This window comes from Crocodylus porosus, unplaced genomic scaffold (genome assembly GCF_001723895.1).
Source record: "Crocodylus porosus isolate Cpor-Errol unplaced genomic scaffold, CroPor_comp1, whole genome shotgun sequence".
NCBI lineage: Eukaryota > Metazoa > Chordata > Crocodylia > Crocodylidae > Crocodylus > Crocodylus porosus.
In genome coordinates this window covers 795154-799870 of record NW_017728953.1, presented here as the reverse complement: position 1 = coordinate 799870, position 4717 = coordinate 795154, and the positions used below count along the sequence as shown (strand labels likewise).

The following is a 4717-nucleotide window of genomic DNA, read 5'->3' as shown; positions in this document are numbered from 1 at the left end:
AGAGCCTCCTTCTTGCCACCAGAATTTCCCACTGGGGCACCAGGGCTATGAACTGTGAGACCTGAGACCTAGAGTCCACGTGGAACTGGACCCCCTGTTCTTACAGTGTAATTGAGGCTCAGCCATACTCTGGGGTTGTCCCAGCACAGGGAAATAGAAGATCTTTTCCTGGACAGGGACTAATTTCTGGGCTCCTGTCTCCACCCAGCAGATGCTGAGACAGTGGGCAGAGCTGAGCAACAGCAGCCTCCTGAGGCAGGGCCTGCCAACCTGAAGCTGTTTCAGACCAGAAACCAACTCCCCACCCAACAGAGACAGAGAACAATGGAGACCCAAAAGAGCATGGAAGGATTTGAAAGGCAGAGACTCCTGAAGAGCCACAAGGGCACAGTTCCCAAGGGGCAGGGGCTGCGTATACGTGGAGATGAACAGGAACTTGGGGCTCTCAGGGAGAATGCCCACCCCTGTGCTGAGCATCGGGACAGCTTCCAGCATACATGCCCTCTCCTTGGGTACCAGCGAACGCGCTGGGGCGAGCACCCTCACCTCTGCTTGGAGTGTGGGAAGAGCTTTGTCTTTCCGGCTGACCTCCAAGTGCACCAGGGCGTGCACACGGGGGAGCAGCTGTACCGCTGTGTTGAGTGCAAAAAGAGCTTCACCAGGTTGGATCACCTTCAAAGCCACACATTTCCAACCGCCGCATGAACTCGTCCTGGTACTTGGTTGAAGAGCTCAGTCCCCCCGACACCGCTCTGCTGTCAGGTCTCACTGGTGGACGCTGTCAGATAAGTCAAACACGGTGTTACTTGCTGGCCTCTGAAAAGTACCAGTATCAAAACTGAGAGGGGCAAATAAGGCCAGTGCAATGGGGCAGATTTCCAAAGGCGCAAAGAGGAGGCAAGCACTAAACTCTTAGGACCTCTCCTGGGAGAGCTCTGCCACAGCAACCATTATTATCATTTTACTGGGAGAGGAAGTTGGGGTCGTGGGTCCTGTTCCTCTTCCCTTCTCCAGGGGCACAATAACAGAATGCATACAGGCCCAACCGTGTCCCTCGGTGCCTGCAGTGAAACACATTGTGACACGGCATTAGGAGGTGGGGGTGATGCAAACCAGCATTGTGCAGCAGTCACAGCTGCTCCTGCCTTCGCCTTTACAAAAGGTTCCCGTCACAGCAAACCACCCTGGTGCATAGAGGACACCAGCACAAGTAGGTCTGTGCAGACCAAAGGTAGCAGCAAGCGGTTACTATAAGGGAATACCAGGGTAGGTGACGAGAGACTAACCAATGCCGGCCATTGCAAGCTGCTGTATAGAGATGCACGATTTTTGTCTGAAATCTGGGGTGGGAAAAAAGGGAGATCATTAAAATGAAATATTGAAGAGCTACTTTCAGTTACTGCAAAGGAAAGGAACATTCCCAGCCAGCTTAGAGAGAACAACTGAGAAAAAAACAACAGCATCATTCAAGCAGCATCAAATTAAATAACACTGCAATAAAATTCAATCTAAGGCACCGTGCAAAGATGATCCAGCCGAGGAGACAAAAGGCAGATTTGTGCTTTCTAATCACATTGGCAAGTGCTGGAATGGAGGACTGGAAATGCCATTTTTTGACAAAAGACTTAATAACTTTTCCAGTGACTCAAAGAGATGCCAGACTCTCCAGTTCTCACCTTCCTTTGCTCTTTCCTGGCCAGGACTCGGAGGTGTCCCTGCCTGAGAAGGCAAACATGAAGTTACCAGCTGAATCATGAAGTCCAAAGCGGTGCCTTGAAGCTCCACTCCTTTTTTAAGGGGCAACAGAAGACTGTCCGGTAACTCAGCAGTTCATGTCCCTAAACAAGTGCTGCATTAGGGAAGGGTGGAAAGATCCAGGACGTGTTTGGGAAGAACCTCTCTGCAGAAGCTTTGGGATTTCAGTTCCAACTATTTGACAAAATACTCATGTGAAAAGACTTGGTGTCTAAAAAGCCCCTGCTCCTGGCTCAAGACAAGCCCTTTGTCACCCAGGAGGCCATGATCTCAGGTCACACGGGTCCAAACGTCCCTTACCTAATAAGAGCGGGTACTCTGGGAAGGCCCCTGCTTTCTCCTGCCAAACGGCCCAGCGCTGCATGAGTCAGTGAGAATGGGACAGGGGCTGCGGGAGGAGACGCGGCCTCGAGTGTGCGCCAGGGCAGGCGCTGGCACTGAGCTGCTGCGGCTACAGCAACAACCACACTGGGAGGAGAGGACGGCAGCAAGTGGCAGGGTCAAGGGATGCAAGTCCTTCCCATGCACTTCCCCAGCAGGAACAGCACAGCCAGGAGGTTGCTCTCCGAGGGGGATTTGAACTGGTTTATAATTTGCCAACCTGCACTTACGCCAGCAATGGTTCTGCTCCACCAGAGCAGGGGAGATTGTGCCCACTAAAGCAGGGGGAACTTGCAGCAGTTCAAGTCATGGACTGTCCTATTTCCCCTTCCTCCCTACCTCAGCAGAAATGCAGGGACCCCTGGCCTGATGTGCCGAGACATCTCCTCCGCGCTGGATCCGATGCCTGCGCTTGATTCCTTTGGCTGCTGAGGTTTGCTGGGATGTCTGCAATGATGCACACAGGCACAGCTTTAGTGACTGAAATCAAAAGCAAGACAATTAAACCAACAACGGGTGCTGGTTGCGCTAAGCTCCCGATTGACAACCTTAGCATCCCTATGTGTGAGACTGAGGAATTATACAATGGTCCCCAGGTAGGAGCTGAGCATTAGAAGTGACTGGAAACCTCAGTCCACACCCAACAACTCATGTAACTTCACCTGTAGGAAAGTTCAGCATAAGACCTGGGGCTCATTCATGAGCATCGCTCAGGACTAAGGAAATCCGTGGGACGTGTCTCCAGGAGGGACAGCTTGCCGTTCCTAGGGCTAAGATCACTGCCAAATATGCACTGTGCAGGCTGCCAGAATTTCCCGACGCCAAGCTCATGTCAACAAATGCATCACATCTGTTGGCCTCCTCCACTTAACGGGGATGAAGTCTCTCCTGGCTCCGCATCCTCTCAATTAGGAAGTGAGATGCCCTCTCAGCTGGAGAGGTGTTTCCCCATTGACTGACCCTCTGTCACTGCATTTTCTGCAGCTGTTCGGTGATCAATTAGTCCGTTTTGGGAAATCAGTGTACGTCACAGGAGGTGACACAAAGCCCCTGCTCCAGCACTGACAAACTTCTTCTGAGGTAAGAAGCAAGAAAAGAGGCAAACCTGAGGGCATCTCAAAGCAGGAATGAGTCCAGTCGTTCCTGAGGCCGCTACAACTGTTGGGGCACCTTAGATGCTGTAACAACCCTCTGTGTTTGGCTAGCTTAGTGCACGCTTGTCAGTTGAAACCCCATCCAGTCCTTAATATTGGTCCCCAGCAATTCTTGGGTCTACCTCTTTTCCTCTTTCCCCCCACTGCACTCTGCATTATGCTGTTGGCAAGAGTATCCAGCCTACTCGTGATGTGTCCAAACCATTGCAGCCTCCTTCATCACACAACCTCCAACCATGGTTCATGCGTTCCAGTTTCTTGACTGATCTGCTCCTTGACAGACTCTTTGGTCTGGTGCTCAGCGAACAAGGCCAAAGCAGGACCGTTCCCAACTGGATCATCCCAGCCAAGGCTTTGTCTAGCTGCGTCTGCAAAACCTCCAAGGATGGAGAGTCCACCACCTCTCTGGGTAACCTGCTCCAGGGTTTTATTACCCTCCTAGTAAGAAAGTTTTTCCTACTTCCCTTGCTGAAACGTGAGCCCATTGCTCCTTGCTCTGTCATCTGCCACCACTGAGAACAGTCCAGCTCCATCCTCTTTGAACCACCTTTCAGGTAGTTGAAGACTGCTATTAAATCCTCTCTCAGTCTTCTCCAGATTAAATAAACCCAGTTCCCTCCACCTCTCCTCATAAGTCACATGCCCCAGCCCCCAAACCATTTTCATTGTCCTCCACTGGACTCTCTCCAATTTGTCCACATCCTTTCTGTTGTGGGGGTGCCAAAACTGAACACGATACTCCAGATGTGGCCTCACTAGTGCCGAATAGAGGGGAAGAATCGCTGCCCTTGATCTGCCGGCAACGCTTCTACCGATCCAGCCCAGGATGCTGTTAGCCTTGTTGGCACCAAGGACGCACCGCTGGCTCCTATTCAGCTCCTTGTCGATTGTAACCCCCAGGTCCTTTTCTGCAGAGCTGCTGCTCAGGAAGGTGCAACTTCCTGGCGATTCCTGGGATTGGGGTTGGGGCAGGGGGAGACCATCTCCCACTAACCCAGCTCGTGGTGAGGAGGGGGAGCAGAAAGTCAGGGACACAGGAGAGGAGGGCTGGCAGCCTGTCTGACCCGCGACTGCACCCCAGCGGTCCTGGAGCTGCACTGAGAAGGTCTCAGCTAGTGCAGGGTGAATTCAGCTCGCTTCTGCAAGCAGCTGTTCTACCACAGCTGGAGTCTCTCTAATGGACCTTGATAACTAGGATCCCCCGAGTCCCAGGCACTGCTGGCTAGGTGCTTGCATCCGGACAGCTCTGACAGACAGCACCATCCCCGGGCCCCTGAGGAGGCGAATGCCAGGAGCCTTCCACTCTACTCAGGATATGCCCTGTGCAAAAAACCCCATTTGATGCTTTCCCTAAATTTTTCCCTCACCTCAGTAGACGTTTGGCTCGACTTAGCCAGGCTCCCTGGATCATCAGCTCCAAAATGCAC

General features: G+C 52.4%; 1 long non-coding RNA gene across 1 annotated transcript; it reads right to left on the bottom strand.

The window, feature by feature from the left end:
* Window positions 1–593: 593 nt before the first annotated feature.
* On the bottom strand, window positions 594–3058 carry LOC109324431. The gene is made up of 3 exons (XR_002104930.1): window positions 2476–3058; window positions 1518–1719; window positions 594–778 (listed from the first exon to the last, which is right to left on the bottom strand). It is a non-coding gene; the product is annotated as an uncharacterized LOC109324431 (long non-coding RNA).
* Between the last annotated feature and the right edge of the window lie 1659 nt (window positions 3059–4717).